This window comes from Phocoena sinus, chromosome 5 (assembly GCF_008692025.1).
Source record: "Phocoena sinus isolate mPhoSin1 chromosome 5, mPhoSin1.pri, whole genome shotgun sequence".
In the NCBI taxonomy this organism is placed as follows: Eukaryota; Metazoa; Chordata; class Mammalia; order Artiodactyla; family Phocoenidae; genus Phocoena; species Phocoena sinus.
This window is the reverse complement of record NC_045767.1, coordinates 95,642,828-95,656,092: the sequence shown is the minus strand read 5'-3', so window position 1 is coordinate 95,656,092 and position 13,265 is coordinate 95,642,828.

Below are 13,265 nucleotides of genomic sequence, written 5' to 3'. Positions count from 1 at the left end.
GCAATGACATTTTTAAAGGGCTGAAAGAAAAAACATGGTAAAACTAGAATTCTATATCTGGGAATAACTTCTTCAAAAAAGAGGGTTAAAAATATGCTACAAGGATATATTGTACAACACAGGGAATATAGCTAATATTTTATAATAGCTGTAAATGCAGTATAACCTTTAAAATTATGAATCACTATATTGTACACCTGTAACTTATGTAATATTGTACATCAACTATACCTCAATAAATAAATAAATAAGTAAAATACAAGAAAAAAAGAAGGAAAAAGTATAGGAAAAACTAAACCTCAGAGAAATTTTTGCATCAGACTTCTATTAAAGAAATGTTAAAGTAATTAATTCTTCAGGCTAAAGAAAAATAAAACCACATAGAAATTCAACATACACAAGGAAACCTATGCATGCCAATATGGTAAATATGTGGTAAATCTAGTAAATATTTTAGTCATTTTTAAAGTTTCCTTAGGAAATAATTAAATATTTTTAAATAATAATAACAGTATTTTGAAGTTTATAACATGGGAAAAAATATCACAACAATATAACAAAGGATTGGAGGAGAGAAATGGAAGTATACAGCTCTAAGATTATTACAATATGCATAAAATGGTATAATATTATCTGAATGTAAATTATAATAAGGTAAATTATGCATAAACTAAGTGAAATAAAACATACATTGCTAATAATACAAAAATATATCTAAGAACAAACACTACAAAATACTCCTTAGTTCCCTGCGCTATACAGTAGATCCTTGTTGGTTATTTTATATATAGTAGTGTGTCTGCTTTAATCCCAAACTCCTAATTTATCCCTCCACCCACTTTCCTCTTTGGTAACTAGAAGTCTGCTTTCTATATCTGTGGGTCTATTTCTGTCTTGTATATAAGTTTATTTGTATCATTTTTAAAGATTCCATATATAAGCAATATCATATGATATTTGTCTTTGTCTGGCTTACTTCACTTAGTATGTTGATTTCCAGGTCCATCCATGTTGCTGCAAATGGCATTATTTCATCCTTTATTATGGCTGAGTAATATTCCATTGTAAATATATACCACATATTCTTTATCCATTCATCTGTCAGTGGACATTTAGGTTGCTTCCATATCTTGGCTATTATAAGTAGTGCTGCAATGAACATTAGAGTGCATGTATTTTTTTTTCTATTGTTTCTCCAGATATATGCCTAGGAGTAGGATTGCAGGATCATATGGTAGTTCTAGTTTTAGTTTTTTAAGGAACCTTCATACTATTCTCCACAATGACTGTACCAACTTACATTCCCACCAATGATGTAGGAGGGTTCCTTTTTCTCCACACCCTCTCCAATATGTATGGAAACACAAAAGACCCTGAATAGTCAAAGCAATCTTGAGAAAGAAAAACAGAGGTGGAGGAATCAGACTCTCTGGCTTCAGACTATACTAAAAAGCTACAGTCATCAAAACAGTGTGGTACTGTCACAAAAACAGAAATATAGATCGATGGAACAGTATAGAAAGCCCAGAAATAAACCCACGCACCTATGGTCAATTAATCTACAACAAAGGAGGAAAGAATATACAATGGAGAAAAGATAGTCTTCTCAATAAGTGGTGCTGGGAAAACTGGACAACTACATGTAAAAGAGTGAAATTAGAACATTCTTTAAAACCATACACAGAAATAAGTTAAAATGGATTAAAGACCTAAATGTAAGACTGGATACTATAAAACTCCTAGAGGAAAACATAGGCAGAACACCCTTTGATATGAATTGCAGCAATATCCTTTTGGATCTGTCTCCTGGAGTAATGGAAATAAAAACAAAAATTTAAAAATGGGGCCTCATCAAACTTAAAAGCTTTTGAACAGCAAAGGAAAACATAAACAAAATGAAAAGACAATCTACAGAATGGGAGAAACTATTTGCAAATGATGAGACTGACAAGGGATTAATCTCCAAAATATACAAACAGCTCATACAGCTCAATATAAAAACAAACAACCCAATTATAATGGGTTATATTAAATTAGAAATCAATAAAAAATATCTGGAAATGCCCCAATACTTTGAAATTAAAAAACACTTTTCTGAAAAACCCATGGATCAAATAAGAAAGCAAAAAGTAAAATTAAAAACTATTTGACCTGATAGAAAAAGATATACAATACATCAAAATTTGTGGGATGCAACTAAAACTGTGCTTAAAGGAAATTTATTGGTTTAATTGCTTATGTTGAAAAAGAAGAATTTTCAACATAAAATAAATGATCTGAAAGTTCCACGTTAAGAAGCTACAATCAAACAGAATATTAACTATAAAATATTAGAATAAAGGAAATAATATTGATATGTTAAGTCAATTAACATATAAGTGAAAAACAAGAGACAAAAAATAGAAAACAAAATCTGGTTCTCTGAAAAAAAAATTGAAAAACCTCTAATTAGACTAATCAAGGAAAAAGGGAGAGAACAAACAAGTAAATTCAGCAATTTATGTGAAAAGAGCAAATTACTTGAAAGACAGAAATTACTAACACTGACACAAACCATCCCTACATCTAGTATGGAAATTAAATTTGGAAATAAAAACTTTCTCACAAAGAAAACTGTGAGCCCAAATAGCTTTACTAGTTGAAATCTAGCAAATAGTTAAGGAAGAAATAATTCTAATGCTACAAAAAATATCTTAGAAAATAAAGAAGGAGGGAATGCTTCCAAACTCGTTCTAAATGGCCAGCATTACTTTGATACCAAACCAGACAAAGACATAACAAAAATAGGTCACCAGTAACTCTCATGAACATAGATGCAAAAAAGAATCTTAATATAATATTAACAAATGAAATCCAGCAACATTGAAAAAGTTAATGCATAATAACCAAGTAAGTTTTATCCAAAGAATGTAAAGATGGTTTAACATTTGAAAATCAATTTACTTAACCAAACTAGGGCATTAAGGAGAAAAATGATATAGTCGTCTCAACAGATACAGAAAATCAATTTGACAAAAATCTATACCCAATTATGTTAAAAACTATCAACAAACTGGGAATAGAAGAAACTTCTTCAACCTGATAAAGGATACATATAAAAAACCTATAAGTAATATCATAGTAGAGAAAGATTGAACACTTTCTCCCTAAAATGGGAAAGAAGTCATGGATATTCCCTCTCACTACTCCTATTTAATACTTTCCCTACCCTACCAACTGCACTGACATAGGAAAACAAAGTAAAACAACACAAAAAGCACGCAGAGTGGAAAGGAAGAAGTAAAATTGTCTCTACATATGATTGTGTACATAGACAACCCTACAGAATCTGGAGAAAACTAACAGAACTAATAAGTGATTTTAACAGTCACAATATAGAAGGTCTATATACAAAAATCACCTGTATATCTAAATACTTGCAGCAAACAATTGGAAAATATGATTTTAAAAATTCAATTTATAATAGCATTAAAATATGAATTACTTAAAAAAATATGAATTACTTAATGGTAAATTTAACAAAATATATGAACTACCTGTACAGTGACAACAACAGAAACATTGCTAAGAGAAATTAATGAAAATTTAAAAAAAATTTTAAAGGGGGAAAATATACTATGATCGTGGATTATATATTCAATATTTTAAGATGTAAATCATCCCCAAACTGATCTACACATTTGACAGAATCCCAGACAAAATTCCATCAGCGCTATTTTGTGGAAATTTACATATTTATTCTAAAAATTATAAAAAGACAAAGAATCTAGAATACTCAACACAATTCTGAAAAAGAACAGAGGTGAAAGACATATACTACCTCATTTCAAGATTCACTGTAAAGCTATCAAGAATCAATACAGCAATACTGACATAATGTACGATGGAACAGAATAGTTAGCCTAGAAAAACAGCCACACCTGAACGGATTTTCAACCCCAGTGTCTAAGCAATTTTATTGAAAGGATAGTCCATTCAACAAATATTGCTAGAACAACTTAATATCAAAAGGTGGAAAAGTGAACCACATCTATTATGTGATACAAATTTTAACCTAAAATGTATTTTAAACTTAAACATAAAAGTTAAAGTTATAAAACTTCTAAAAGAAAATATAGGAGAAATTCTTCATGCTCTTTATGGTCAGGTTTTCTTAGATAGGACACAAAGTATTATTAAATAAAAACTTGATAAACTGGACTACATCAATATTAAAACTTTTGGCATTAAAAGTTTTCCAAGATATAAAAGAATTTTTAAAACACAACACTAAGAAAATGCATTAACCAATTTTTTTAAATGGGAAAAAAATTGACAAGACATGTCATAAAGTAGCTATATGAATGGCTTATAAGGACATGAAAAGATGCTCAATAGTACTTATGCTTCTGGTCAAAATGGAGTTTCCAAAACTGGACAGATAAGTGAAACAATGGCTCTCAAGACATTGGAAATCAAGCAATGGGAAATCAGCTAACCTAACGAGTTTAACCTGATGATAGCCCCAACGTAGGGAGAAAATGTCCAGGCCATGGTACATAGCAGGGGGAATCAACTAGAATGCAAAAGTCTCCCTGAGTTGAAGAAAAAGTTGTTAAGTCTGTGGAGGTCAATACAGCCAGATTTTGTAGGGCAGAGTATCAAAGAGAAGAGAACTGTGAAGACAGAGTATTCTAGAAATCTGAGGGTCTCCCCTGAATATTCAGAAATTATTACAAGAAACTACTAAAAACTGTAGAGAAAACACCAAGAAGCATTAGAAAGAACAATCCCTTAGACACACACAGAGCCAGAATTAATGTTTGTTCAAATATGACAGAGCGTAAAGCCTCATACTTCATGGTGAATGAATCAGTAGAGTATCCAGAAGTGTTTTCTCTCAGTAGTGTGGCAAGTTAGCCACTGACTAAATTGTGTTATGGTCATGTTTGTCAAAGCTTAAGAACAAGAACTGAAAGAATCAAGCTGTTTTCAAGTACCACAACATAAATGCACAAATATTTGGAAATATTTATAGGATTGCAAAACATCCAGAATCTGACAAGTTAAAATTCACAATGTCTGGCATCAGATTAAAAATTAAAAGTCATGCAAAGAAATGATCATAATGAAAAAACTCAATAAATTGAATCCAAAACAAATATGACACAAATAATAGCATATACAAACATATTAAATTATTATAACTGTATTCAATATGTTCAAGAAGCTAGAGAAAAACTTGACATGTTAAGTAGAGATACGGAAGATAAATTCTTTAAAAGGACCCAAATTGCATTTCTAGAGGTGAAAACAATGTCTGAAATGAAAATACAATTGGTGGGATTAACAGAGTAGATATTGCCAAAGAAGAAAGTAGTGAGCTTGAAGACATAACCAAGAAAAGAAAAAGCTATCCAAAAGTACTAGTACTAGAACTAAACATTACTCATACTAAACAAGAAGTAAATCATATCACTTGAAGATAGACTGGGATAAGCTAAAAATATATACTATAAACACCAATGCAACTATGAAAATAACACAACAAAGAGTTATAAGTAACAATAAAACAAAGGCAATAAATTTGAATCATTAAATAATCTCTATTAAAGTAAAAGAAAGCAGAGGAGAAGGGGAAAGGGAAAAAAAATAATGAACGGGAAAAAAAAAGCAAAATAGCAGAATTAACCCTAACCATATCAATGCAAATGACCTAGGACCTAAACATTACAATAGCAAAGATTGGCAAATTAGATAGGAAAAGACCCAACTACATGCTTCTCACAAGAAATACCTTGTATATATAAAGATACACTAGGTTGAAAGTAAAAGGATAAAAAAAAATATACCAGGAAAACACTAATCAAAGGCATGCTGAAGTGGTTCTATTAATATCAAAGTAAATTTCAGAGCAAACAATATCACCAGGGATAAAAAAAGATCATTCTACAATGACAAAGAAGTCTATTCATTCAAAGGACACACCTATCCTAAACATTTATTAACAGAGTTGCAAACACAAAATAACAGAGTTGCAAACACAAAAACTGATAGAACTGCAAGGAAAAATAGGCAATTCTACAAGAGGAGATTTCAACTCTCCTCTTTCAATAATTGATAGAACAAGTAGACAGAAAATCATTAAGGATACAGAAGACGAACACTATGAACAAAATTGGTGTACTTAGCATTAATAGAGCACTCCACCTAAAAATAGCAGAATATGCCTTCTTTTCAAGTGCACATGGATCATTTACAAGTCATATAAGATATACTGTCTAATCACAAACAGATTAAATTAGAAATGTATAAAAGAAAAATATCTGGAAAACTCTCAAATAACAGACTTCATGGGTCAAAGAAGAAATCAAAAGAGAAATTATAAAGTATTTTGAATTGAATGAGAATGAAAAATACAATATCAAAATCTATGGGATGTTTCTAAGGCAGTACTTGGAGGGAAATATATAGCACTAAGTGTCTATTAAAATAGAAGGTTTCAAATATCAAGTTCCTCAGTAAAGGAAGAGCAAATTAAAACCAAAGTAATTTAAAATAAATAATAAAAATCAGAGCAGATATCAATTAAAAAGAAAACAGAAAATCAATGCTTTTCAAAGTGCTTCTTTAGGAAGACCAATAAAATTAATAAATCTCTAAGACTAATGGGAAACAAAAAAGAGATACCACAAATTGCTAGTGTCAGGAATGACAGAATCAACTTCACTACAGATTCTGCACATATTAAAAGGATAATAAGGGAATAGTATAATAACTTTATTCCAGTGGATTTGACATCTTAGATTAAATGGATAAATTCCTTGAAAGGCACAACCTACTAAAGCTCCCTCAAGGAAAAACAGATAATCCCAATATTACAATATCAATTAAGAATGGAATTTTTAGTTAAAAACCTTGACAGTAAAATATCCCCCATCCAGATGGCTTCACTGAGGAATTTTAACAAGTATTTTAAAAGGAAATAATACCAATTCTATATAAACTCTTCCAGAAACCTGAAGAGGAATACATATTCCTAAACATATTGTGTAAGGCCAGCATTTCGTTAATACCAAAACCAAAAAAGTGTACTTCAAGAGAAGAATAATATAGACCAATATCCTTCATGAACACAGACCCAAAAATCCTTAATAAAATTTTAGCAAATAAAATCCATCAATATATAAATACACCATGAGAGACTAGAGTTTATCCTAGTAAAGCAAGTTTGTTTTAAACTTTGAAAATCAATGTAATTCATCATATTCATAGAATAAAAAAGAAAAATTATATCATTTCAATAAATGCAGAAAAACTATTTGACAAGCTCTAACATTTATTCCTAACAAAAACTCTCAGCAAACTAGTGTGAAAGGGACCTACCTCAACCTGACAGAGGGCATCTATGAAAAACTTGTAGCTAAAACTTTAAATAATGGTGAAAGACTGAATGGTTTCCCTCTAAGATCAAGATCAAGGCAAGAAGTCCACTGTACAAAACTGTACTAGAGGTTCTAACCAGTGAAATAAGGCAATAAAAATAAATTAAAAGCATAGACTGTAAAGGAAGAAGCACTGTCTTTATTCACAGACAATATGATCAACCATGTAGAAAGTCAATGGAATCTTTAATAATAAAATTAAGTGAGTTTAGTGTTAAAGGTTGAAGGATACAAGATCGATACACAAAAAACAACTGTATTTATGTCCACTCACAATGATCAAAGGGAAATTAATACAAATACACAATATAATTTACAAAAGCATCAAAAATATAAATACTTAGGGGAAATCTGAAAAAAGATGTATATAACCTGTATACTGAACAGAAAATATTGCTGAGAGAAATTAAAGAAGACTTAAATAAGTGGGAAAATTCACTGTATTCATGGATCAAAAGATTCAATATCATTAAGATGTCAATTCTGCCAAAATTTATTTATAACACAATCCCAATCAAAATCCTAGCAAAGTCTCTTGTAAAAATTGACAAGCTCATTTCAAATTCATTTAGAAATACAGAGGACCTAAGACAGTCAAAACAACCTTGAAAAAGACCAAGTACAAAGGACTAATATACTACCTGAAACTTATCATAATGTGATAACACCGAAGAAGGTGATTATAGACAAACAGATAAACGCAAGGGAATACAGAGTCCAGAAATAGACCCACATATATATGGTTCTATAATTTTTGGCAAATACACAGAGGCAATTCAGTGGAAAGGATAATCTTTTCAACAAATGATGCTGAAACAACTTAATATCCATATGCATAAAAACAAGAGAATATGCATCCAAATCTTGAACCTTGTACAAAAATTAGCTCACAATGGATCATAGATATCAACATAAAACTTAAAACTACAAAACTTCTAGAGGAAAATAAGAGAATATCTTTGTAAGCTTGAGTTATGCAAAGAATTTTTAACTATGACACTAAAAGCACAATCCATGAGAAAAATTGATAAATTAGATTTCAAGAAAATTTTAAATTTCTGCTCTGCCTAAGACAGCATTAAGAGAGTGAAAACACAGACCACAGACAAAGAGAAAATATTTGCCAATCATATAATTATATTCAAAATATAAACATAACTCACAACACTCCATACTAAGAAAACAAGCAAGCGATTTTTTTAACGGGCAAAAAAGATTTGAACAACCAGCTCACCGAAGAGATACAAATTGCAAATTAGTACATGAATAGATGCTCAATATCATTAGTGACCAGGAAAATGCAAAGCAAAACTACCATATGATACCACTCTACATCTATTTGAATACTGAAATTAAAGAGACTAATCTTTCCAAGTCTTGGTGAGGAGGCAAAGCAATTGGAATTTTCATTTACTGTTGATGGGAATGTATAATAGTAACCACTTTGGAAAACTGTATGCAGTTTCTTAAAATGTTAAACATATACATAACTCATGACCTAGCCATTGTGCTCCTATGTATTTACCAAAATGAAAGAATATGTCTATTCAAAGATTTAAATACAAATGTTCATAGCAATTTTATTTGTACAGCTAAAGAGTAGAAACAGTCCATATGCCAATCAACACGTGAATGGAGAAATACAATGTGATATATCCACACAGTGGAATGCTGCTTAGTGTTAAAAAGGGGATAAACTATTATACACACAACAACACTGATGAAAACTGAAATAATTATGCTAAGTGAAAGAAGATAAACAAGAGTACATAATATATGGTTCTATTTATATAAAATTCTAGAATTTTCAAACTAATAATAACAGAAAATAGATGGGGGTTGGGAGGAGAAAAGAGAGGAATTTCAAAGGGGCACAATGAAAGTTTTTAGATATGGATATGTACATTATCTTGATTACATGATGGTTTCACAAATGTTTACATATGTTAAAACCTACCAAACTGTACCCTTGCAATATGTATAGTTTATTATACCAATTAAGCCTCAGAAAAGTTGGTTTAAAAATATTCAACCTTCTTAATCATCAGAGAAATACACTTTAAAACCAAAACGAGGTATCACTACACACTCACTAGAATGTCTAAATAAGTATAATAGTACCAAGTGTTGGTGATGATATGTAGCCACTAGAACCATCATATATTGCTCTGAGAACCTAAATGCTACAATCACTTTAGAAACCAGTTTGACAATTTCTTTAAAAAGGTAAATGTACACCTACCATGTGACCTAGGAATTACACTCATATGTGGAAATAAGTGTTTACACAAAGACTTCTTCTCAAATATTCATAGAAACCTTATTTGAAATAGCCTCAAACTACAAACATCCCAAATGCACATCAACATGGGAATGGATAAAGAAATTATGGTATGCCATAAAATGTAATACTACTCGGCAATAAAATGGAACTAGCTACTTACAGGCACAATGACATGTTAGAATCTCTAAAAAATTAGGCCACATGAAGGAAACTAAACCAAAAATAGTACATATGAATGACATCACTTTATGAAATTCCGGTACAAGCAAAACTAGTTTATAGTGATGTAAAGTAGATCAGAAGTTGCTTGCAGCCAGGGATGTAGGTATCGTCTAAAAGAGGGTAAAAAGGGAACTTACTGGTGTGATGGAGCTGTTTGATATCTCAGCCCTGATGTGGTCATGCATATGTTTGTCAAAACTCATCACAATTTAAAAAGGGTGAATTTATTGTATCTAAGTTATGCTTCAATAAAATTGATTTTAAAATAATTTTCACAAATCAACTATTTTCTAGGAAAATATACACTACCAAAATTAAAGATGTAGGAAACTTGAATAAAGTAATTGCTATGGAAGAAATTAAATCTGTGAACAATTTTATGAAACTGAAACCTTTAAGATACTGAAAACTTTACAAGAAAATATTGTAAATGACCAAAACGGAGGACAAAGAATTTTAGAAAATCAGAAAAAAAGATATTTTTAGGTTTCCAAAGATTTAATTTCCACAGACAGTTTTATGGTTAAATTCTTTCAATCTTTTGAGGAATTGATCATGTATGTTCCATAGCAGAGGAAAACAGAATTCATTTAATGATGTCCATAAGAACGATAAAATTAAAACTGATAAGATACCAAATCCATGTAAAGCTATGGAACAAAACTCTACACTGATCAAATAAGATGACTTAAAAGGATTCAAAGATGGTTCAATATATTAGATTGTTTCATCCACAAATAAGCAAAAACAGAAAAACTATATATTCTCCTAAATCAATGGCCAAAAAAGCATTTGATAAAGAGATAACGTTCTGACTTAAACATTTTAAACTAAAATTAAACAGCTTATTTATTAATAAGTTGAAGAAGTAAATTGTAAATTAAAGATGTCATTTTACATAATGGAAAAACGGTAAAAATGTTCCCATTCAAGTTAAGAACATATAAGGATACAGCTTATAAACACTGTCATGGAAATTCTAATCAGTGCAATGCTACAAGAAAAGAAGTAAGAGGTATGAATACCAGAAAGGCAGAAACAAACAAACCTTTTTGGAGTATAACATGTGTTAAAGAAAACACCAATAGAGTCACTAGAAAAATGTATGAAAGCAATAAAAGAGTTCAATAAGATGGTCACTTATCAACTACATATACTAACATTCAAGGGTTTTCCAACATATCAACAGAAACCACTTTAAAACAGCCTATTTTCAGTAGTAATGAAAAATATTAAATACCTAGAAATAACTTTAACAAGATATATGTGGAACTCATAAAAGTTTAAGTTTCCTGAGGAAAATATTAAAATAATTAATTAAATATGCATGGATAGCAAGGCTGGATTTTTACAGTGTTTAAATTTTTCCATATTAAATTATAAATATAATCTAATTTTAAAAAATCTCCCTGTGGTGTCTTATTTTTGTTTTGCACACTGTATTTTGTTTTGTTTTTTGGAACTTGAAAAAATTGTTCTAAAGATCATATGAAGTAACAAACTTTCAAAACTAGTTAAATTTTTTTTAAAAAGAGTACTAATAATGAATATGTTCAGTGATGGAAAACAATAATTTAGATATTTTTTTCGTATGATAATAGACAAATTAATGAAACCAAAAGCCCGGAAACAGAAAATACACATGCACTTAATAAATTAAAAAGGTAGAAGTTTAAGTTGTTGGGAGGGAAAGGTGAGTACCACGTAGATAGGCAGTCAAGAAATAGTTCTGGTTTTATCTGCTGTTTGGATAAAATAAAGTTAGAGCAGTTAATTTTACATGCACTGAAGAAGTAACTGTAATAATGTAAACATGATATTACCAGAAAAATATGTAGGTAGACATTTATCTGATTTCCAGTTGGAAAAATGGACAGTTGTGACCAAGTAAAAATTGAAAACTTCTACATGTCAAAGTTACCTAAACCAAAATATAAAGGAAAGTAACAATTTAAGAAAGACTCTAGTACATATCATGAATAAAGGGTTAACATATTACTTAGCTCTGACAAGTTAATTAACAAATACATTCACACTGAGTGGATGAAAAAGGAGAACATTCCATTCATTCAAAAAGAAATCCAAGTAGACAAAAAATATAAAAATATTCAAACTTATTAGTGATGAGTGAAATAAAACATCAAATTGACAATATTTGTCTTTCCCAGTTGGATAACATTTGTCTCCTATCACAATGGCAAAACTTTTAAATAATAATACCAGTATTAGTAAGAGTATCAATTTTTATATTCTGCTGGTAGGAATATATACTGACATATTCTTTTAATATTCCAATTGAGCAACATAAACTACAAAATATACATAATTTCATATTCTTCGAGGTCCGTCAGACTTGCACATTTTTGTTTATGGATGTGCATTATCCCTGTGTTTACAGTAGTGACTAAGTGGAAACAACCTAGATACCCTAGATCATAGTACACTAATAATGATAAATACTTGTAGACCAAAAGAAGTCATGTTGCAGAAGAGCATATGTTCATGAAAATATTCAAATATTATACTGAATACTATATTTGGTATGATTCCAAAATTATGAAGATATATGCCTGGGGCAAAAAGAAAAAAAAAAAGCCTTGACGCCCACCAAAATTTTATGTATTTCTTTCTGTGTGCTAAGGCTAAAGGTGACTGTACTTTTCTTCTCACTTTTCCAATACTTCTTACATTTTTTTATACTAAAGAATTACTTTTATAAACAGAAATTATTTTTTATGATTATAAAAGTAATTTTTCTCTTCCTTTTAGTCAAAAGATTGCACCAAACATCTTTCCTGGCTCCAGCCAGTTTGTGATGTCCCCTCCGTCTGCTTCCCCTCACACCCTGGGCAGGACATAAATCTGTCTCCCCATCTATGTTGAGAACTCTGTGAGGGAAAGGGCTGTGACCTGTGCACTGAGGCACCCCATGAGTGCTGAGAGGCTGAAACAGACCGGCAGAAAAGACAAAAGTCAATGCAGGAAATGAAGAGGGGTACTAGAAGAGAGTTGGGGTAGGAGAAGTAGATTTTTACCCCACCTTACCCCCATAAGCATAGGCAACTATAAACATATATTATGTTTGCCTTCTTTTTCTCCCTCCACCTGTATAAGAATAAGAGCCAGTTATGTTTCCCAATCACTTAGTACTACTTATAACACTGGTACTCAGACCACACCTTTCACAGCCACATGGACTCTATTATATTTAACTACACCAGTTCTAATCCCTTGATAGTAAGAGGCAGCAGAGTACAGTGATAAAGAAGAAGCTCTTTGGGGTCAGAATTTCTGGGGCAAACGCTGGCTCCACCTCTTATTAGCTATATAACCTT